Source organism: Camponotus vicinus, unplaced genomic scaffold (genome assembly GCF_025532165.1).
Source record: "Camponotus vicinus isolate PSW18456_S1 unplaced genomic scaffold, iyCamVici1.0 SCAF_11, whole genome shotgun sequence".
In the NCBI taxonomy this organism is placed as follows: Eukaryota; Metazoa; Arthropoda; class Insecta; order Hymenoptera; family Formicidae; genus Camponotus; species Camponotus vicinus.
The window spans coordinates 3,299,153-3,325,115 of NW_028141947.1; the positions used below are offsets into that span (position 1 = coordinate 3,299,153).

At 30.1% G+C, this 25,963-nt stretch overlaps 1 long non-coding RNA gene and 1 pseudogene across 1 annotated transcript in view; both read right to left on the reverse strand.

Annotated features, from left to right (window-relative positions):
* LOC145961764 (uncharacterized) overlaps window positions 1-25,963 on the reverse strand; it is an 86,367-nt gene that overhangs the window by 14,713 nt on the left and 45,691 nt on the right. The window lies entirely within an intron of this gene.
* Window positions 17,690-20,945, reverse strand: LOC145961230 (uncharacterized; annotated as a pseudogene).

Consider the following 25,963-nt stretch of genomic DNA (forward strand, 5'->3'; position numbering starts at 1 on the left):
AATAGACATGTAATAAGAAAATTGTGCCATGTGATTTATTAAAAATCAAAGATTATATGAAATTTTAAAAATCAAAGATTATGAAAGATCATGAGTTTCAAACAATTAATAATATATATTTAAAATATTAATAATACATATTAAATTTATAATAACAATTTATCATATAAATATATATATATATTAGGTTGGCCAATAAGTCCGTGCGGTTTTTTTACATGTAAATGATGAATATGATATTTGGAATGATATTTGGAGAACATCTGCAATCTCTCACGTCGTATAGCGTTTATTGGTATCGATTAACGTCTTTACTTTGTCTTGATCAATCTCAACTGGCCGGCCCGAGCGTGGTGCGTCTTGGATAGAAAAATTTCCGGAACGAAATTTTGCAAACCATTTCTGGCACACACGTTCTTTCACGGCATCCTTACCATATACCGCACATATCTTCATAATTCCTCGCTCGTAGAACTTCTTGTCTTTTTTGTCGAAAAACTGTTTTAAGTGCCGTTTGATGTCTTCTTCGAAAGTAAAGCGCCGTCCATTCAAGGAATTTTGTAGGGAGCGAAACATGTGATAGTCCGAAGGAGCAAGGTCTGGAGAATATGGAGGATGCGGTAGGATATCCCAGCCCAGCTCCAATAATTTTTGCCGTGTTTGTAAAGACGTGTCGGAAAAAACCGCACGGACTTATTGGCCAACCCAATATATATAATATTATATAAATTTGTATATTATATATATATATATATATATATATATATATATATATATATATATGTTAAACGTTTGCAACGGGAACAGCATTTCAGGCGAATGAATATTTTGGAGACTTTTGCATACTTTAGGGTCAAGACTCAAAGTATTCATATATTAAATGTATGATTTGGGAACATTATGTGTATATATTAAATGCATAATTTGAGCCCTATATAATTCACCGATAGATGGCATTATTAGTACTATGATGATACACGGAGAGAGACCTCAAATTACACTTTATATATGTAAAATAAAATTTTCATTCATATATTTAGAGGATATCGATTTAAACAATTAAAATTTCTTAAACTTTTTGATAAACAAATTTCGAAACATTAATTTATGGCTTCAAACTATGCATTTTATATATATTACGATCTTAAAGTATGCAACTTGCATACTTTAAGATCGTAATATGTATAAAATGCATAGTTTGAAGCCATAAATTGTATCATCAAATTTTAAACAAGAGTGTTTTGTGGAATTTCAAAAGAAATCATTAAATCGATTGTTATTTATTTTGTAGGGAATATATAACACATACACTTGAGAGATAATGAATTTTGTATATTTTATATTTTATTTGGACATTGTATAATATATTAATTGAAATCACAGTCTCGTTTACTTTTGAAACATTCTAGTATATTCTCTCACTATCAGTGAGATACATAACAATATAGTTTTATTAAAAACTGAAAATAATGTCATATTCGTAATATTATTTTAATCGTAAAAGTTTTATTAATCTATCAAGATTATTTTCAAAAAGAAAATGAAAATATTAAAATTTTTATTTTTATTATAAGATATATCGCGTGTACGATTGCTTCTTACGACATTCGGCCTTTAGCACGCACTTGGAGTGAGAAAAACGCATCAACATATAAATGTGGACGGAACATTGTATTAAACAAATACGCACTCGGTGTAGAGAGAGATGGGCCTATATTGTCTCTTTTACTAACATCTTATTGATAACTTTTTTGATAACTTTTTTTTATATCGATGAAAATTACCAATGAGATGTTACATGTGCCTTCTATGTATCATATACCTCTCTCTCTACAGCTGGCGCGTGTTTGCCTATCGCGATGTTCAATCTATTTTATATGTTGATGCGTTTTCCTCACTCCAAGTGCCTGCTAGAGGCCGAATATTGTAAGAAGCAATCGTCTACGCCGCACCGGTCTAATAGTTTAACGTAGCAAAGAGGACACCGTTACGCAGAGTACAAAAGTATCTATAAATATATATATATATATACATATATAATAATAATAGTCTCTGTATAATATTAATAAATCAGACACCCTATATATATTAAATATATCATTTATTAAAATATTTTAAAAGATAAAATTAATTATTTTAATTGATTTTTCAAAATTTTTGTTGAATTTTTACATTTCTAAATTATATAACAGATAAGCAACTTATGTATAATAAACTATTTATTGATATTTTTGTACTCTACGCGAAGATGCTCTCTTTGTTATGTTAGATCATTAGACCGGTGCGGCGTAAACGATACTTTTGGCGGCACTCCTATGCTAGTACGCAGTTGGAGTGGGAAAAACGATAATGAGATCTGCGCTCTGATAATTATACAGAAATAACGTAATGAATATGTTACATATATTTTTACAAAGCATTTCTTTAATTTTTAAAATTTATATGAAAAATTTTTTATTCAGATTATAGCATTATTAAAGGACACTTGTGAAAAAAAAGTTATGCAACGAATGGACACGATATTATTGGGACTCATAATTATGATTATTTCGCTCGAGAATCAGTTCAGAAAAGTGAATCTTAATATCTTTCACTACGAAAGGAATAACGTGAATAAAATTTTCAGACATGCAAATAAGAAATGTTGCAAAAAGAAAAAGAGAGAGAGAGAGAGAGAGAGAGAGAGAGAGAGAGAGAGATTTAAATGCCCGAGACTAAAAAAGATGTAACTTAAATTTTTTTTGTTCTAAAAAATTAATGCTAATTTAATTATAAGAAATTTATAATATTATAAATACCATTTATATGTTATCAATATTATAAATACTATTTATACGTTATCAAGTTTTAATATTATTAGGGGCACATATATTTCGCTTATTTTCTGGCAAACTGTAGGAATACGAAATTACAACGTATAATTACAAATTGTCTTATTCTTACTTATATCGGACATAAAAAGTCATGACTTTGTTTCACAATCTAAGCAAATTAATTATGCGAAATTTTAACTGCAAATGTATTATATTGTAAAGCATGCAATATTTTATTTTTATGTAATTCATATCATTTTTATTACGATGCAAACTTTTATGTATACAGGGTGTCTGATAACTTTTTGCAGTCGCGAAGTGCAAAGGTAGATTGGCTCAAATTAAAAAGGAAGGTCCTCTGAAGTGCACGCGCGCGAGCATACACATACACACACACACATAAACATATACAAATTCTAAACCATTTACCTTTCATAGAAAGTTTCATAAATTTCGATTTGTCATCGAAAATAAATATGAAATATAATAAATGCAAACAGAAGATCAATATCATGTTTGGGCTTTACGTCAAAGCGAAAAAAGAGAAAGAGAGAGAGAGAGAGAGAGAGAGAGAGAGAGAGAGGGAATAAAAATATTTTATAATTCAATATTTATATTATAATTCAAATATTTAATATGAAGTAATTAAAAATATTAATTATTAATATATTATATTATTTCTATTATAATAAAAATTAATACATAGATTAAACTATAAAATATAACAATAAGACAAATAAATATTTACTTTTTTATTAATAAATATTGCTCTGATAGCAAAAACATAAAACATCTAATTAAAGAGGAACAAGAAGAAATGGGGAAATAGCCTAGTTATTCAAATTCAGAAATAAAGGTCGATTTCGATTTTTTGGATATAGTAGAAATGCAATAATTCTGCTTACAAATGGATATTGGCTAAGCAGATTTTACTATTGTATTTGTATTTTCTTTTGTATTTTTTTCTTATATTTCCATTATGCTACAAGAAGAACAGCAGAAAGTAAAGCGTATATCGCGATAAAAAGCAATATATTTAATCAATGACTAAAGTGTGGCCAATTGGAAATAATAAAAAAAGTAATAAAAGATATAGAAAGTGTTCTGTGAATCCGTAATTACGTATGTTTTCATAAAATATAAGACATCGTAGGTTTTCTATACGAGAAAGAAATAAGAAGTATATAAAAAGTTCTTTACGAATGAATGTAACATATAATAAATCTATATATTTAATATAGTATTAATATAATATTTTAAACGTATAATAACTTAATATAGTATTTATAATACGCATTTTATATCTCTTTATATCTTATTATAAATAGTAAGAACCAAAAATTTTATAAGCCTTACATACATCTTTATGGCGGCGAAGCCGCTAAATGCTACGAAGCGTTCGTTTTATCCAATCAGGACGAAAAGAATAAGTTTCATTATTTTGATTACCCAATGCTTCGAAGCATCTCTAGCGTTTCCCAGATCGCAGTCAATAATGTCAGATTCTGGTCCCGATAGCATTCGGTATCATGACGCACACAAGCACGTACGTGTGCGCTCGGGACTTTGGACAACATCGGCCAGTAAAAGGATGTCTCCCTTTCTCGAGTTGTACGTAGCTATGCAAATCCCGAAATCTCGAACAGGTGAATTGGCGATGAGACGTGCAATGTTTACTATAAATCTTTATCTTATAAACTACTATATATTGTACAACATAGTAATATATGCAAAAATAACTTTTACACAAATAAATAGATTTGATTTGATAACAAAAAGTTAAAAATTGAAATGTAATATATTTTAAATATAACTCTTAGATAATTAATTTTTAATTAAATAATTAATTTAAAATAATAATTATTAATCAAAAGAATGAAAATAATTACGTTTTAATATATTATACTTTTAGATATGAAATTCTACCCTTAGTCTAGCTAACGTGTACGTTTTTTTTAAATAAATGTCTTATTAAAATAGATTTAAAAATTCTTTGACAAAAATGAAATAAAAGTAAGATTAAAATAGTTTCTTTTTAATCAGATCAATATTCTCATTATTTTATTTTATAAATGTACGACGTACATACTGTTTGATGGAGATCGTAAGAAGATGATAGGTAGGTGATGATGTAGTAGATGGTAGGTTTTTATATTTCCCTCTTTCATCAAGAAGAAAATATAAAAAATTGTTATTAATTCAATGTTATTGCTTTATATACACATACATATATGTATATACATATTATATAAATATATATAAAATCATATAGATAATCATTTTACACGCTTATATCTTTTATAAGCGTGTTTTTGATGTCTTTTACAGGCATGGTGTTCTTTACAGACAGAATTTATTACTTTTTAAGAGAAGGAACCTGTGCGTGTGTGTGTGCTATATCAATAACATTTGCAACAATTTACAATGTAGCCTTAAAATATTTTTATCTTTTTTTAAGCAGCAGTAACGTATAATTTGCCTGCCGATAAGAAATAAATGCTTTTTATTAATTTTCATGTTTATAGTTGTTTCGCCTCTCATTTTCAACGCTGATTTTATCGAATTAAGAAGTGGCATTAACATATGTTAAAGAGAGTTTATTGCGATTATTTTTAGATTTTAAGTCAGTTAAAATCCAAATTGTCTTCTTTGGATGCATTTGAATTAGGAAGTGATCAGTATATTTCTCAAAGTGGAATATTTATATTATTTGACAACTAGCGCTGCAAAAGATTCCTTTCACATATCATTAAAATTTAATTTTGATATTTTGTTTTTTTTCCAAAGTTAAATCTGCTGTAATATAAGCCATTATTTTTTTAAGAATTCTTCTTCATCGAAGCTATCGAGAATTCCCGTAATGAAAAAAAATATTTCTCTATAATCGACTAAAGATATAGATGGTCCAAAAACTTGTAATTTTATCAAATCACAAATCATTTGTAATGGACAATCTTTTATGTATTTTTTGTGTAGTTAGATAAAATTGTAAACAATTTTTTCGAATAGTTATAATATATATTGTATTCACATAATCTTCCATCGTTAGATTATTAAGATACTCCTCAGATTCTGATCTGACAATGAGTGCTATTCAGTTCCTAATTCAAGTGCACATCGGAAGAAAAACATTTTGGATTTTAATTGATTTAAAATCTGAAAAAAAACGCAACAAACTCCCTTCAACATGTATTAATGCTACTTCGATAAAATCAGCGTTGAATATGAGAAGCGAAACAGTTATAAACATGAAAATTAATGAAAAACATTTATTTATTATGTCGGCGGAAATTATACGTTACTGCTATTATAAAAAAAGATAAAATATAAAAAGCTAAAATATTTTATATTGATAAAAATATTTTAAGGCTACATGTTGCAAATGTTATTAATACAGCATACAAAAAAAGGTCCCTTCTCTTAAAAAATAATAAATTCTATCTGTAAAAGACACTATGCCTATAAAAGATGCTCAAAAACCCGTTTATAAAAGATATAAGCATGTAAAGAGATTATTTATATGATTAAATATATGTATGTTTACATGATATGTATACATGTATATGTATGTATGTATGTAAGGTAATAACATTGAATTAATAACAATTTTTTTATATTTTCTTCTTAATGGAAGAGATTATCATCTTTTTGAGGTCTCCGTCGAACAACATGTGTGTCGTACATTTCTAAAATAAAATGATGAGAGAATGTTGATCAAATTGAAAAGAAATTATTTTAATCTTGCTTTTATTTTATTTTTGTTGGACAATTTTTAAATATATTTCAATAAGACATAAAAAAAAACATTAGCTAGACTAAGAGTACGATTTTATATTTAAAAATATATTTAATATGCTAAAAGGAAATTATTCATTCTTTTAATTAATTATTATTTTCAATTATTTAATTCATATTTAAAATATATTTTATTTCAATTTTAAATATTTTATTATAAAATCAAATCTATTTATTTGTGTAAAAATTATTTTTGCATATGTTATTATGTTATACAATATATAGTAGTTTATAAGAGAAAGATTAATAGTAAATATTTCACGTCGCATCGCCAATTCGCCAGTTTGAGATTTCGAGTCTCGCATAGCTACGTACATACAACTTGAGAAAGAAGAAGACAAAAGATGTGTTTTTCCACTGGCCGACGATGCCCGAAATCTCGAGCGCACGAGTATGTACACGCTTGTGCATCATGATACCGCATGCTACCGGATCCGAAATCTGGCATCACTGTGCGCCGCAGCCTAAGTTTCACGAGCATGTCCAAACCAGTGGCACTGTGACGTTATATACATGCGCAAGAAAAATCTGTCTAAAATTGTCCTAAATATCTATCTATACTTGCCTATTAATATAAAAGTATAAAAAATCACACAAATATATATCATATGGTCTCAAATAATCATTTTTATTAGATTATTATTACTTATGGTATGTATTCGTTTTATGTTGTAAAAATAAGATATAACTTAACCTAGTATAATGAAAACTTTTAGATGAAATAGAAGGAGCTAAGTTAGATATTAATAAATTTTTATATACGTTTCTGTATAAAATATTTAATTATTTTCCTTAATGACGAAAAAATAAATTTAAAATATTAGGCAATAGAATAATGTAAGTACATAATAATTCTTGCTATTACAAAAACTCTTGCTATTACAAGAACCTTTCAATTACATTGCTGTAATTTATTACAGCAAGATTGCAATCTTGTTATAATGTTGTTGCAGTGTTAAAAGATTCTGTGCTATCTGCTTACACTATTCTATTGCATAATATTTAAAATTTAGTTTTCCATCATTTGAGAAAAACAATTATATACATAGTACAAAATCATATATAAACATATTGAAATATATTGGTTTGAAATTTATATTATTGGTAATAAACTTAATAATGGAACAAATATAACAATTGATAATAACATTTATTATTAAAATTGAAGATTTCTTAATAGTATATATTTTTATATTGAATTATTAGTAAATAATAAATTTTAATTGATGTTTTGAATTTACTTGTTGCTTTCATATTTTTTAAAATATCTAATATTTATTACATGATAAATTGCTTATTGTTTAAATTATTATATGTTATAAAAGATGTATTTATAACATGATATTATTTCCCAATTGAGATTATTGTTTAAGTTAAACATAATATAAAGCAGATAAATAGATAAAAATTATATATTTTCTTATCATCGATAATTGATAATTAATTTTGAAAGAATACTTTTACTAAATACAAAATACTTACACAATATTTTTTTAGAAAGTAATTACACATTATCAGAAAAAGAAAATATTTTAAAGTTAGTTTTCTTATGTTTAATTTATTGTTCCTTATTTGTTTTTTTTTAATGAATTTTTAATATTAATTACTTAAATATTTATTTCTATTCTTTATAAATATTGATATGTAATTGAAAAATAGTTTTATTTCAGAAATAATGTATTCTTTAGTAAAGTTTGATAGTGGGGAACATTATGTGTTATCATCAAAACGGGTTAAAATTATCCAAGGAAAAAACTGTATTATTAAATACAAAAATGGAGCAAAATATAGCGGTTGTTTAATTGAAATTTCTAGTATGTATTAATATAAAAGGAGAAAATATTATATATTATGTTAAAATATAAGTTTATATAATAAATTAAAATTTTATTTAATGTATATTATAAACATTTGTTTTAAAAAATTTATTATTATTCCTTAATGTTATATTTTATTATTTTAAATTTTTCTTATTTTATATATATTTTGATAATATATTAACTTTAGTAAAATATAATTAAAATATTTCAGTAATTTTAATTATTATTAGCAAATTTAGTTGGATGCACTAGTATGTATTATTAGTAGTGCATATTAAAGACTATCGTGTACAAATTTACAATAAATGACATAAATCATAAGTAACTATCAATAAAATAATTAATACTACAATTTGTTATTATAATTGTTATTCGTATTGAATAACAGTAATAATTCGTTTTAATTATTTTACTATTTTAATTACTTATATTTTGTAAATTTGTATGACAATCTTTATATGGACTAATGCATGCAACTCATTCTCGTTATTTTATTCATTTTATGATTCTTGTACATGATATTAACGTTTTTAGAATCAAAAAATGAATTAAAAAAACTCCAAGAAAAAATGGAATTTGAATCGTTTCAAAATCAAGTCAAGAGAAGAAAATTTCATCACTATGTTACTAAAGAAAAAGATACAGTACAATTAATATCTTCCTCTACACCGATTAATAATAAAATTATTAATAATAAAATATTGCATAATTCTGATATTGAATTATCAAGCATATTAAATAATGAACAATATGATACTGCTGATAATCAAGCTATTAAAACTATAGAAAAGAGCGCAACAAAAAGTAATATAATTGAGAATAATACATCTGAAAGCTCAGTACCTAGTGGTGTTACAGATATTTTAAATGCTATTGGTGATGATTGGATGACATTTTCAATTGAGAATAAACATGATGATAATGATTCTCATCTTAATAACAACAATTATAATAATCATGACAATCAAGAAAGTAGTAATAAATGTAAGGACAGTTCCGAGTTAATGAAAGACTCAAATTATTCTCTAAATCAAAATAATATCAATAATACAAACATTTTAAATGTTATCGAGGATGATTGGATGACATCTTCAATTGAAAATGAATATGATAACAATGATCTTAATAATAATAATGATAATAATTATGACAATCAAGAAAGTAGTAATATATGTAATCCTAGTGACGAATTAGCAAAAGATCCAGATTATTCTTTAAACAGCGACGAATTAATAGAAAAACGAGATTACTCTCTAAATCAAAATAGTACCAATAGTACTAATAATACCAATGGAACTTCACAATCTCATTCAAAGGAAGATTCAGCAATGGAAAATTCCTCTCTCCATAATATACCACCTCTTGATATTCGTAATGTACAAATTCCATATTCAAAAGACTCTTCTTCAAGAAGAACAGTTAAAAAATATTTTTGTCCATATTGCAAAAAGTTACAGACAAAATTTGCTCGACATCTTGAATTAAAACATAAAACAGAAGCTGATGTTCAGAAGTTTATACATATTAAAAAAGGAACCCATGAACGAGCAAAAATTATAGCAGCTATCCGTAATCATGGCAGTTTATTACATAATACACATCATGAACTAAATACAGGTGTATTTATAACAGTTAGACAGCGTCAGGCTAAATATAAAAAAACTGCAGACGATTATATTTGTTGCACGAATTGTAAAGGTTTTTATTCAAAACTTACAATACGTCTTCACTATAGTAAATGTAAAACAATACATAAGAAAGGTGTGCGTGAAATTATTGTTATGGGTAAACGATTGACAGGATATATTCATACCGCCGCTAATGAAATTCTTCGTAAAATTATATTCCCTGTTTTAAGAGATGACGCAGTTACAAGATGCATTAAATATGATGAATTATTAATATTATTCGGCAATAAACTTTGTGAAAGATATACAAATAATCATCAACATGATATGATAAGAGCGCACTTAAGATTGTTGGGACGTTATAAGCTCGCTATTCAAAGTATTAATAAAGAAATTGATGATTTTCAATTGATTTTTCAACCTCAAAATTTTAATACAGCTATCAACGCACTTAGAATTGTTGCTAAATGGGATACAACTATAATGTGGTTTAAAACACCTGCGGTTGCTAATGCACTCACTACTTTATTAAAAAAATGTGCTGCTACACTAAAAGCTGAGTGTGTAAAAAAACAAGTGTAAAAAAAAACAGGCTGTTGATGATTTTCTTATTTTATGGCATGAAGAAGTTCCAACTTTAATAAATAAAAAAGCTATTGAAGATCAAATAAAATATAAGAGACAAAAAAAAATTATTCTTCCATCAAAACAAGACATTAAATTACTATACAATTACTTGAAAAAACAATGTGAAGCTTCTCTCCATTTTAGAAAAGAATTTTGATTTATCAGCGTGGGAAACCTTAACTAAATGTACGTTATTATTAGTTCAAATATTTAATCGCAGAAGAGCGGGCGAAATCGAAAGACTTACAATAGCAGATTATAAAAATCAAGAAATTTTAGACAAAAATGTAAATCCAGATCTTTACGAAAAACTATCTGAAGAATCTCGACAGTATGCTAAAAAATTTGCACGAATAACTATTCGCGGCAAGTTAGGTAGAACCGTACCTGTTTTACTTAATACAATTATAATAAAATCTATAGATACAATTCTTAAATATCGAAAAAAAGCTGGAGTAAAATCTAATAATGAATACATCTTTAGCGTTCCAAATGCAAATAAATTAAAAAAGAAATATTTAAGAGCCTGTCCTCTTATAAGAAAATTTTCTCACGAATGTGGTGCAACCATTCCATCTTCTTTACGCGGAACTACTCTTCGAAAACAAATTGCTACATATACTGCAATGTTGAATATTGAAGATGCCCAAGTTGATAATTTCGCTAATTTTATGGGACATGCTAAAGAAATACACAAAAGTATTTATCGAATGCCGATTCCTATAAAAGAAATGACAGATGTATCTCGGTTATTGGAAGCTGCAATGGGAACTGATTTAGATGACAATGATAATGAAGATTGTGACAATAATGTCTCTGACACTGACAGTGTATCGTAAATAAGCACCATCTCCGAAGAGATTGCGCAAACAAATAATTATATTCCAGATTCCGATAATGATAATTTTGATGACAACACTACACAGCATTCTTCTGATAATCACACTACAAATAATTCACATTCTGAACATCATAATAGTGAGTCTTTTGCTTTTCCTTATACAATTTTCATTTATATTATATATATTTAGTAGGTTTTATGTGTTATATATTTCATATTAATTTTTCTAATTTCAAAATACTTATTTTTTATTTATAACAAATTAAATATCGATTCATATCTTCATTTTATTTAGATTTTCAGTTTGAGAACACAAAATATAATGAAAAAAAAAAAACAAACAAGTCCTAAACGTCGCAGTAGTAAGTTTTATTATATGCATTTATATAATAGATTTTTATTTCATTTATTTTTGTAATTTTTTAAAATATATTTTTTACTTTAAGTTTTTATTATATTAATTTCTTAATTTAATTTAATTTAGCTTCTCCATATGGAAAAACAAAACGTATTAGGTGGAATGAAGAAGAAAAACAAATAATTTCTAAACATTTTGGCAATATTTTTGAATTACCAAAATTGCCATCTCTTCAAGAATGCCAAAACGTAATTAATAAATATAAAATTTTAAGAAAGAGACAACCACAACAAGTGAAAACATGGATTGATAATCAACGAAGAGCTGAAAATCGTCATAAAGCATATCAAATCAAAAAGATTGAAATAATCTTATATTTGCGTCCTGTTACTTATTATATTTCGTTATTAATATCATTTTTTCATTATTTTTATACTTTCTTTCTTTTATTTTTTTCTAATATGTTAAAACTTTTTTCTCTCATTCTCTCTCCCTCTCTCTCTCTCGCTATTTCTCTATTATTTCTATTTTATATTCTTCCGCTCTTCCATACTTACTCTTCTTAAAATTTTCTTTTGTATTTCCTTTTCTGTTTATTTTTGCTTTTACATTTTTTTATGAAAATTTTCTTTCCCTTTATTTTTATTTTCCAGTTTTACACTTTTGCATATTTATTTATTTTATTTATCTACTATCAAAATTATATCTATCCTAACATCTGATTAATTCATTATAAAATGTATTCAAATTATATTAATTTTAAGAAATCTTCAAAAATATAATTATTAAATAGCTTATTAATAAGAAAATTATATACATACTCAGAGAAAAGTTCTTACTTAATAATTAATTTTACGTATATTTAAACTAAATAAAATATTTTTACATTAAAGATAAAAATATTTTAAGTGCAAAAATTTATTTTCATACAAGCAAATTTGTTGTTATTTTTTTATAACATTACAATTTAACAGCATGAAATTTACATATTATTTTATATATTGTAACATGTTTTTGCAACATTTTGTTTCAATACTGAACATTTTACATATTATATTATTTTATAATGTTATATACATTAGATATTATACATTAGAATATTAAAAATTTATGTTTTATTTTTAATTATTTGTAAAAAAAATTTTAATTTTTTATTTATAAAGATACTACTAACTTTTATTTATAAAACTGCAATATTTGATGTAATATTGATAAATTTTTTTTCATAATTAAATATATTTTTATTTTAAAGATTTATAATACGACGAACAACTTCGCAGCGTTAGTTTAATGATATACGTAACACTTGTGTGTATTATTTAAATTTAAGTTTCAATCATTTGTATTTCCTATAATGCTTTCCTATATAATTTAAATACAAGATACTGAATAAAGGTACTACAAATTTTTATTATTATTTTTTCTTACAACTTCATTAACCCTTGATCTGTAAATAAAAAAAAATAATTCAAAATTTTATTTGTTCTAATCTAAGAAGATACTTAAAATATATTTTTATTTAAAGTGAAATTAAGTATTAATTAATTAATTGCTATTTGTAATATAATATTAAACTAAAAATATAAAGACAACTTTAATAGTGTAGAAAGAAAAGCTCTCAAAATATATAGTTATTATAAAGAAAATTTAAACGCGTGCTTTAAGAACAAGGTAAAAATTTTGTATATGCAAAATATATCATTCAAGAGTTCTTCCCGAAATATTTATACTGTACAGGTTATACATATATATATAATAAATAAATACTTCAGGGACAGTTCTCGAATTATACAATTCATATATACAATAGAAATTTTTACTTTGTTCCCAAAGCATGCGTTTAAATTTAAGGTCTTCCTTATAATAAGCGCATACTTTGAAGACTATTATATTATATTATAGATTTGAGGGGACTATTGTGTTTTATATTATAATAAACGAATACCCATACTTCGGGGAGAGTTGTTTATATAATTCGCATATATGATGAAAATATTTACATTGTCTCCAAAACATTTGTTTAAATTGACAGTTTTCTGATAGCAATCGCATACTTAGAGGATTATATACAGAATGTTTGATAAAAATTGGACCAACGCTCATGAGTGGGTATAGAACACAGTAAATTGAACAGAAAAATCCTTTACCATTTTGTAATTTTCGCAATAATGATTGAAATATTAATTAAAAAGAATTAGCGAATGATTGCGCGTTTTACGCGCCTAGACTGTGGGATGTGTCCTCTAGGTATGTCAGCAGCGAATGTCACATGAAAAATTTCATCGTACATTTTTCGACTCTTGTCTTTTCATTATTGTGCAACTCATTGCTAGCACGCCTAGAGAATATATTATATATCCCATTTAGCTACGCGAAACGCATGCTTACTTGCCGATACTTTTTAATTAATATTTCAATAGTTATTATAGAAATTGCAAAATTGTAAAAAACTTTTTTGTCCAATTTATTGTGTCCCACTCACGGGCATTGGTCTAATCTTTATCAAACATTCTGTATATAGTCCTGTAAATATGTGATTGCTATAAGGAAACTTTCAATTTAAACGTATGTTTTGAAGACAATGCAAATATTTTCATCGTATATGCGAATTATGTAATTCAGGAACTCTCCCCGAATGCGTATTCGTTTATTATATATAAAATACAATATATTCCTCAAAGTATATAACGTAACATAATAGTCCTCAAAGGATGCGATTACTATAAGAAAAACTTCAAATTTAAATGCATGCTTTGGGGACAAGGTAAAAATTTCTATTGTATATGTAAATTGTATAATTCAAGAACTGTCCCCGAAGTATTTATTTATTACATATATAAAATAGTTTTTAAAGTATGCGCTTATTATAAGGAAGACCTCAAATTTAAACGCATGCTTTGGGGACAAGGTAAAAATTTCTATTATATATATGAATTGTATAATGCGAGACCTGTCCCCGAAGTATTTACTTATTACATATATATAATAGTCTTCAAAATATGCATTGTATATTAAAAGTTATGTAATTTCAGAATAATTGCCTTATAAAAAATTTGGTAACTGTGGATGTATTATTATAATTATATTATATACAATTACGATAAAAATAAAAGATGTCTCAAATTATGCGTTTCTTCATATATATAATATATTCATATATATAATAGAAATTTTTACCTTGTCCCCAAAGCATGCGTTTAAATTTGAGGTCTTCCTTATAATAAGCGCATACTTTGAAAACTATTTTATATATGTAATAAATAAATACTTCGGGGACAGTTCTCGAATTATACAATTTACATATACAATAGAAATTTTTACCTTGTCCCCAAAGCATGCATTTAAATTTGAAGTTTTTCTTATAGTAATCGCATCCTTTGAGGACTATTATGTTACGTTATATACTTTGAGGAATATATTGTATTCCTCAAAGTATATAAAAAGTATATTGTATATATAAAGTTGTTATTATATATATATATAAATATTAAAGAATTGTAATATGTTTTATAAATTTTTAATTTTAGATGTTATTTAAATATTAATATGCATTATTATATCTATATTATACCTATAATAAAAATTTAATTCAAGATAATATAATTAATAAATATTAACATATAAAGTTACAAATATAGAACAAATCAAATACAATTTAAAAAATAAATCAGAATACAATTTAAATTAGATAATACATTTTTAGTAGATAAATAATAGTTTATTGCTGCCCCTTAGGGATTACAAGGCGCTTTTACAAGGAGCGTTCCCGAACCTTTAACAAATCTAGACCACTTCTCCCCCCCGACCTGGCCCTTGTGCGACCATTACAGACTACAATACCCTCACCCACCCTACGCATCCTCCCCCTCCTTGACCTCCCTCCCTTGTCCCCCCTATCACCCGCCTGGCTCCTGACCCTCCTTCTCCCGCCTCTGTTTCCTTTTCGTGGTTGATTGCTTCCTCTCCACCTCTCCCTCTCCTCTCTTTTCTCCTGTCCCTTGTTTCCTCCGTCCTGTCTCTCTTCCTCCCTCGTATTTATTCCTTCCGCTCTCATCCTCTCCTTTCCCTTTTCCTTCCTGCACCGGACGTAACTGTACAGACTAGACAGAACAAAGTTAATCCAAAATACAGCGGCTACCTCTCTCCCCTCATCTTCTATACCCTCTTCTCCTCCACTCTCCCTTTCTCTCTCTACCTCCCTTCCCTCCTTTTCCCCACCTACCTCTTCCCTCCGCTTTCCCTCCCCCCGCTTCTTTTCCTTCCCCTCTTCAACCTTTGCCTTCCCCTTTTCTTCCACCTCATCTACTCCTCCTCTGTCATCCTCCTTCTCACTCCACTTGTTCCTACTCTCTGTTCTCCCTTTCCCTATCCTTATCTCCTCCACCTCCCTATCTTCCCCCCGTCCCTTCTTTTTCTCGCCTACCTCTTCCATCCGCTTCTTCTCCCCCCGTTTCCTTTCCTTCCCTTCCCCATCCCCTGCCTTCTCCTTTTCTTCCTCCTCATCTACTCCTCTTCTGCCACACTCCCCCTCACTCCGCTTGCTCTTCCTCTCTCCGTCATCCGCCCCTTTTCCTTCCGTCTTCTTCTCTCTTGTCTCCTTCATCCTCGCTATTGTATCCCTCTACTCCATCTTTAGCTCCTCCACTTTCCTACCTTCCTCTCTTCCGCCCCCTTCCTCCTTTTCTCTCCTTTCGCCTTCTTCTTTGCCCTCCTCTCCTGCGCCTTCCCGCTCCGTCCTACCCTCCGCTCCTTCGCTCCCCCTATCGACCACCCCTCTCTTCTCTATTCCCCTTACCATCCTCCTCAGTACCAGCACTAACTCCACTATCACCTTCCTCAGCTCCCTGACCTCCTCCGCTAACTCTCCAGCTTCCATCCTGTTGTCCGTCTTTTGTTTACTATTTGGCACTCTCGCATTCCTCATCACCTCAATCGATCTACGCATCGATCTCTCTATCTATCCCCCGCTTCTATACCCTTGGCGCCATCCATCTATCGTTCGCTTCCTTACTCCGGCCTCTGGCGCCATCTCTACTCTCCATCTCTGCCGCTTCACTCTCTCCTTCCTTCTGCTTCCCGCGCCATCTTCTCTCTTCATCTCCGTCACTCTTCCCGTCTCTCCCTCCATCCGCCATTTCCCAACTCAGCACTTTTTCCATCGGCTTTTCTCTTCCAAAAAACCCTCTAACCTTTTTCTCTCCAACTCTGCCTCCACTTCCATCCATGCCCCTGGTCTACCTCCATCTCCTCCTCCGCTCCCGACTCTCATCTCCTCTTTCAACCATCCTCGTTTCCTTCTTCCATCGGCCCATGCCTCCACACCTGTCACCTCAATACACGTTCGCGGCCGATCTCCTATATATACATCTAATACATTTTTAGTACATTAGTAATATAATGTTAAATATATTGCAGATACTTTTTCATTTAATATAATTAAAATTATTCATATAATATAACATAATTTAATTATAATTATTTATATATTATAATTATGAACATAATTTACACTTAATTTAATTATATATTTAATTATAATATAACACACTTTAATTATAATTATTTATATATTATTATTATGAATATAATTTACACTTTGCTTTACTTCATGTTAATAAGGAAATAAAAACATCAGTAAATTGCAGGCTAAAATGAATCCTTGTAAATGCACGTGCATTTAATTATATATTATTAACGCACATACGCATAAATAATAAATCGAAAAATATAAACATTATAAAAAACTATTTGTAACAAAGATATATAGATGTATTCGCGTCACAATTGTTACTTTTATTAAACGGTTATTATTGATATTTGACAAAATTTTGAAAGTAATTCTGTTGACTTTTGATTTCGAAAAAGCGCATTTGTATCTTGCTTTCAATATTTGAAATATATTGCTGCATACATCTGAAATTTTCTGCTAGTTCTGTTAATTTGCTTGTCTAAAACAGATTATAATATATATTATATTTAATATTATAATAAATATTACTAAATATTATATTAAATATTATCTCGTGTATGTGTATATATATATATAATATTAATACATTTAATACATATATATAATACATACAATAATAATAATAATCTTAAATATAATAGGAATAAATAATAATTATGAATTATGAAAATTACAAATTTGCTAAAATGAGAATAAAATCATTCTTCTATTGTACTATGTGTTGTATTATATTATGTGCATTGTGTTGCACTATATTTTACTTAACAACTCTTTTGTTTGCAAGGAATACTTATAAATAATACTTTGCAAGTAACTTTCAACAAATAGAAATAAAAATTTAGAATTAGAGATTTTTAAAATAAAATTAGAAATTTATATGAGCTGCAGCTGTCACAGAGATAATATCATTATAATATTATAATATTATAACTGTTATATCTAGCAAGTGCATTAATTGTTCTTAACTTATCCATCTTTATTAAATTTTTATTTTAGTAATCAAATGGCTCGTGTAATATTAAAGAAATGCGAATCACATTACGTAATACTTTCTCAATCATATTGAAAAACATTTAAATTTATTTAACTAAGAGCTGAACATCTTGACTAACTAAGATTTAAATTTGAAGCTTGTAAATTCTCTTTTTTAAATTTATATAAATCGATTTTCACTAAAATTTCCAAGTAAAGAAATTATATTTCTCTTTTGCCTTCGCTTGCTCGCTCACTCATTCCCATTTTTTTATTCATTAAAAATTACACATTTCCAAAATAATATATTTTCGGAAATTAGAAATAAAAATATGTTTATTTTATCAAAAAAATTAAATGACATTAATTTCTGCTTGTTACTTTGGGATACTGTTATATTAATATATTCTGTATGAAAACAAAAAGATCAATGATTAATAAATGAAATATTAGTATAATGATATTCATAAAATTTACCTTTACTTTCGTATCTTTTTCTTTCACAAAAAACCATTACTTCTTACATTCATTTAATTCAACTTGCGTTACTTTAAATAATTTATCTGTTAGCAAGTCGTTTATCTAAAACAGATCATTTTGATGATATTATACAGCAATATTTGATATCGCGTGGTTATTTATTTTACACACACACATATATATATGTATATATATATATATATATATATATATATATATATATATATATGTACATAAGCACATGCAATTTTTACCTTTCCGAGTTGATTTGTGGAATACACATGATTAATAATAATAATAAACGTTGCATACTCGCTGACTTGTCTATAACAGTAAAACAATAAATGTATTGATACACAAATAAATTGTTGAATGATAGATATATATTTACGGAGAGAAAACTGTGTTACTTAGGTTTTATATGCTCAAGATTATGTAATATGAAATTGAGTATTACAGGATTCCTTGCATGCTTCGCAATAGTAAAAAGAAAATAATTAATATAATCTTTATCGAAAAAATCTTTTAAAAACATAATCGATGTTGTACTATCATTCTTTATTAGATTTAGATAGTTTTTGATAAATTGTGAATTTTCAGGGCAAGAGAGAAATTTTAAAAGTTTAGATTTAAATTTTTCTTTTCCCAGACGATATACTCCCCACCAAGGAGAATCTTCATTGCTAAGAGAATAGTACAATACTTTTAAACCTTGACAGTATGTCCATTCTTTCCACCATGGCAAAAGCCTACGAGATTTAACAAAAAACAAATTCTAATATAAAAGTTTTGCACATATTAATCTTATATTTTGATTAAATAATTTAACAAATTATAATTTCATAACATAACATAATAAATTTCAATTTTGATATATAATTTTGAATAATTTTTTGATAATTTTAAATAATGAAATAAACATTGCACATGTATCTACAAAACAATTAAATTAAAATAACCGAGAATATATAAGAAAAATTACGTGTTCTTTTCGGGATCTCTGCGAGATGTCGATTTAAATTATGTCGGGCATTTTCTATGCATATGCGACCATCAAGATTACATGCCCATTTCGCAGCCTCCATTCTTAAACTCTTTGTAAAATCGTGTTCATTAGAAACTTCATCGTATTTAAGTTTATCAAGCAAATCGTTTAGTAAGTTTAGCATTTTCCCCTCAATATATAAATATATATATATATATATATATATATTTATATGTATTTATATTGTTACTTGATATAAATTTTATATTTTTCGATTCTTGCATTATATTTTGCCATACTGAAAGATATCTTGCGCAAATATATTTTACATGGTTTTATATATTAAGAACGTTTTGTCTTGGTAAACAGCTCTAAATTTCTTTTTATAAAAATATCTATTATATGTATAGCTATACTTATATTGTATACGTATTTACACAAATTTGAATTTTACTTGCGTGCATATTCACACATGCTTAACACATGCACACATGTCCATATCAAAATATACAAAAATACATATTTTGTAGACATATAGACATACATGTAGACATTATATGTATAATATAATTTAATAATTTTTTAACTGATGTGTTTTAACTTGTGTGTGTATTAAACACACAAATAACTGATGTACATATATGTTTCCTACTAATTTTCTATCTAAAAATTAATGATATTTAAATCGTCATTATGAATATCATGCTTTGATTAAAAATGGTAACAATTTTCATATTTTTCTCTATTTTCCTCTCCAACTTTTTATAATTAGTATATACTCTATTCGAATAGAAATAGATACTTATCATTCATCCAAAATATATTTAAAAATCGTAATCAAATTTTTTTAGCTACATGTATTTTATTGTATGTATTTTTTCTGAAAGCACTTAATAATTATTGTTATAAATGCACACAATATTAATATGTGCAATAAGTAATATGTTTTTAGTATGTTTAAGGCATCATTATTGACATTGTTTATAATATGTGTTATTACCTTGATATTAAAATATATTGGTTCCTGAAATAGAAAGATATTGGATAGATATTCCAAAGCTTTGAACATAGGATACCATGCCACGTAGTCTGTTTCTCGTGATAGATATTTCGTAATATTCCAGAATACAGTGGAATTAAGTTGGTTTGTTATCATTAAGTGGAAAGTGTCATCGATAATTTGGGCACGATTCAAAACATGTAAGTAGATATGGGCCACTATGGTGCGTCAAAACAAACCCCCACCACTCGGCCCCTGGCGCCGTGGGCGTGGCCAGGTGAAGTGGAGGGAGACGTTCTGATTGGTGGAAACAATGCCCCACCTCCCGAAGTCTCGATTTTGATTGGCTTGCACCATAGTGGCCCAGAGTTTGATTGGCTTGCACCATAGTGGTCCAGAGTTTGATTGGCTCGCACCATAGTGGCCCAGAGCTGCGATTGGTCGACGCCGGCTGTGTCGCCGATTTATCAAATTTTTATTTCCCTACCTCCGCGGTACTAGACTCGAAGAAGCAATCCTCCTCCCACTCCAGCTCTGGCCCACCTGTATAGAGTTCCGAGTCAAATTCCCGTTACCTAGCCCTTAGTCGCTCTCGCTACGTCTTGGCAGAACGAACCCCCCCACCTACCGACTTTCGGGGGGTAGCCGGCGGTATATGTCTAGAGGAAGCAATCCTTACCTCCCCACTCCGTCTCGGGGCCCGCTATAGAATATCGAAACAAGCCCCCTCCGCTCGAACGGTTCATGACGCACTTTATCGGAAAAAGAGACAAAGCATCTCAGTAGGAGACAATAATTATTATAATTATTATAATTATTATAATTAGACTACATTGCACTACAGAGGTAAAAAGATGAACATGCGGATGATTGAACGCGAGGCGGGGGTGTTATAAAGGAAGAAGGGAAAAGTTAAAAGTATTAAACACGAATTAAGATAAAAAATGTTCACATTTATTAATATACCCGCATACAATTCGTAGTATTTCGCAAAAATTTTTTTTATATCTTCTTACAATTAAACACGCTATTAATTAACATTATATTTTTCATGTTTCTTTTCGCGAAGAAAAATTTTATAAAATAATTCTACGATTAAATGATCGTTATATTTGCAATTTTTGGAAAAAAGACTAAGAAATCCATCGAGATCGTAACCGCTGCACATATAATATAAAAATACACAACTGTAGAGTCCGCAGGTTTGAGAGAAAAGCCCTTGTAGTTGTTCGGTATTCCATCGATAAATGTTGGAATTTCGTCGGAGACGTAGGAAAAAACCCGGATAAAAGGGCGGTATTCCGTAGCTATCGAAGTATGTCCCTGTACCGTCTTCGTCGAGGAAGAAAGCGATCCAGTGTTCTCCAGGGCGATTATGATTGTCCGTATTAGCGACGATAGCCGTCGACCTCGTCCACATCATCGGCAATCTGTCGGAAGGATAGACTCCCACATGTATGACATCTAGCTGACGCAATGATTGCGGAAATTCGCGAGAGTCCATTTGTTTGCAGCGAAGACGAGCGAACAAGCGGTATTATTTGAATAATTTCTTTTGGTGGCTTGTTTTCGGGTTGTACAGCTAACGGATTTTCTGTTTGCGCGGGGCGATTAATAGCCGCACGTTCGATTTTTTGCAGATTTTTCTTCTCTATTTTATTATTTGATTGTGCTTTAATATTTTCATTTTCATCGTCGTCGTCGTCGTCGCTCACTATCAAAATTTCGGGAGAACTGCAAGTCGTTTGAGTAATGCTGTCTCCGTCGCTGCTGAAATTATTTTGCGCAACAATCCAGCTTTTTAATTTGTAAGCGTTGCGTAATGCACAATGAAAGATTCCGAATTTTCGAAATCCGTGATGTCCGCACTCTTCTTCTACCGTCAGATTTTTGAATGCCGGTGAGATGCCTTCCAAATTATATATATTTCTAGAAAGTAGATTCCTCAAATAACTCGCTTTCTCGTTTCCTCTAACATAAATGTGACGCACGCATCTTGTAATTTGCCGCAGTTGCGAAGTAAAATATTTCGGATTAGTTTCGCCATCGAACCATTCAATGCCGTGATGATTTCGCGTGAGACAGTTGTTTTCTTGTCTTATTTTTTCAGGTAATTCGGCAAACGAATGCGTCGGTATCATAATCCAATGATCGACGATTGGAGCGTCAATCGCTACAACAGCAACCTCCTTAGGGATAAACTTTTTCTTCGCATCGCGGAAACCCTGAATATCGACGACTATATCCATCTTACGAAAAAAACTTATGTGATTCGACGCGAGGCTCTATGTAAAACAACGATGCCGAGCGTGTCTCCAGCGAAACTGAATATTTTTCGAAACGTTGCGCACTGATGTCGGAGTTTTGAGCGAAGTAGAGGAGGAACAATTTTAAGCGTCTATAAAAAATTTACCCCGAAAAATCGACGATGACCTGACGAGACGAGTCGATTTCTATGACATTATCTAATTCGGCATAGATAATACAATTAATCGTCTCGGAAAGTGCTCTTACGAATCGCACTTCTAATCGTAAACTACCATGTTTGACGAGATTCCAATGTCCAGCGCAATTAGCGGATAGATCGGGAGTAAGATCAAAAGCGAATAAAGTATATCCTTTGAAATAATCGTCTCTGCTTATAGAATTTCCTTCGTTCAAAAAATGAATACCTGTTCCCGAGAAAAGCGTTTGATAGGCTTCGATGTAAAGCGGTTCCTCCGCAGAGAAAGCTGGTTGCAAAGGTCTACTGGGAATTTGCGTGCCATCGACGTACAGCGAAAAGAAATTTATTCCGTAGTTCTTGAAATTAAACGGATTTAATTTTCTGTCGCCGTTAAACGCTTTATTACTAACGAAACCGACTATTACTCGCTTCGGTAATTGACCGAGTATTACATTATCTAACGATTCACCCATAACACCGCTATGAATCGTGAATGTTTTAACCTCGACTCTCGTGAGCGGATACTTGGCTGTAACTTTACTCATCATTCTAGCATGCGCGAGTAACAAACCCGAGCTTATTTTCGCCCTTCTAACGAGCAAGGTAGCATCGAGAATATGAATTTTCGATGTTCCGCTACTTTCCTTGAGGCAGAACGAATCTTTTGAACGAACGAATCTCAACCGTACTTCTACACCGTTAATTAAAAATTTGTCTTGATTGAAAACGTCGCAATGGAGATGTCCTACGAGATCTAACGCCTTTCCTCCGGAAATGTAACGAGCGCGTCTTGCGAGAGCGGGATTGCCGGGATTTGATTCCAACAGATCGTCCATGTGTCCAGGTACATCCATGTCCCATAGACATGAAGTTAGATGGGAAGTTTTTGCGGGTGAAGAATAATTTAACAACGCCTCTATGTACGCTCGGTACGCGTAAGCGTTGTTTGGAGGCGACACGAGTTTTTGATTGAAATACACGTCGATTTGATTGAAGATAGAATGAAGCAAATGATTTACAGGGCCTACGGCTATTCTTTCGGCGCTTGTTCCTGAAGCCTGTCTCGCGGAATCGGCGTTTGTTTCTACACGTAGACGAAGACTCAGCATGGTGTGCGTGAGATCTAAATATTCTTCTCCGTGTCCGGGGATGACGAATTCTATCGGCGAGTCGTCCGAGAGAGAGGTCTCGGGTTTGTAATGAATCCATTGCGAATTTTCGATGCTAGTTTGCGTAGGTGGTAGAGAGAAGAGATCTACTTCGCTCTTTAAACACTCGCTCGAATGCGTGTGAAGAAAAGACATATTTCTTTATCGCAAATTGCTCGCTGTCGTCCGTCGCTCGCCACCGTCGTTAAATTAGAATGCTCCGAATATAACCGCTTAAGAAAATATATCGGATACGGTACGTTTTTTACCGATTTTATGTCGTTTCGCAGACGTCTTAAGTCTTTTTTTCACAACCGTACGACTTTTCTTCTTCTTTTTATTTCTCTGCGCTTTTGTACTCGTTCTTTTTTTCCCAACCGCTTTGATTTTCTTACTCGTCCGTCGTCGCTTGCGAGCCGATGTTATTGCGGATCGTGCGATGTGATTATCAAGCCCGATAAAAGGGAACTGAGCTGCATGCATTTTCGCATCAGACTTATATCCCGAACCCTATTAGACTACTTATTTTTTCTTTGGCTTTTCTCTTGAGTTTGTCTCGCGGTTCTTCAAAACGGTGTTTGGCCGCTACCTTAAATGGCGTATTGTTTTCGACGTCTTCGATTACATTAACGCCAGCCCGTAAAGCTTCTTCTCCCACAGCTCGCGCGGCTTTACCTAAATATGGTAGTACGCGTCTGAATAATCCCCCGAGAAAACTGCCGATTCCGTGACCGCGCTGATAGGGCGATCCGACGAAAACTCAGCATCTTCGGCATTGATATTCCAACGTCGATTCATATTTTCTCGCGCGATACGCGCATTTTCCAACGTAACGATCGCTGGTTGCATTTTAATGCTAGAATGACGAGTATGATTGTAAGCGTGAACAATATCCTGCAAAATATCGATATAACGGCGAGTATTTTTATGTGTAAAATAGCGCCACATCCTCTCCTTAAGTGTTCTATTGAAACGTTCGACTATAGCTGCTTTGATATCGGGATTTCGCGCTACACGAAATCGGATGTTTTTTTCTTTTAAGAATTTTTGTACAGCGCTCGCGATAAATTCTTTACCTTTGTCGGTTTGTAGGTAAACGGGTAAACGTTTTTTGTTTCTCGAGAATATGTTCTGAAAGGCCTTTATCACGCACGCCGAAGTTTTATCGCGCAAAGGTTCTACCCAAGTAAATTTGCTAAGTACATCGATAACCACCAGTAGATAGGAATATCCGTCGTGATAACTCTTAAGATTACGAAGATCGATTAAATCAGTCTCCCATAAATCATTGATATTTGTCACGTTATAATGTAAACGCGGAAATTTTCGTCGTACTGGACGATGCAGCGTGTACGCGTCTTGCGATTTAAGCCAGTCGACAACCTCGTTACGCGAGAAATTCGGCTTAGCCGCTCGTGATAAATTGACCGTCGCTGAATAACCCGCGTAGTGCGAAGGATCGTAATATAATTTTTCGAGTTCCATCTTATTAGAATTTGCTCCAACCGAATAAACGTCTTACTTTCTTCGTCGGGGAATTCTCGTCCTTACTTGCTAATGTTTTATCGGCCTCATCCTCA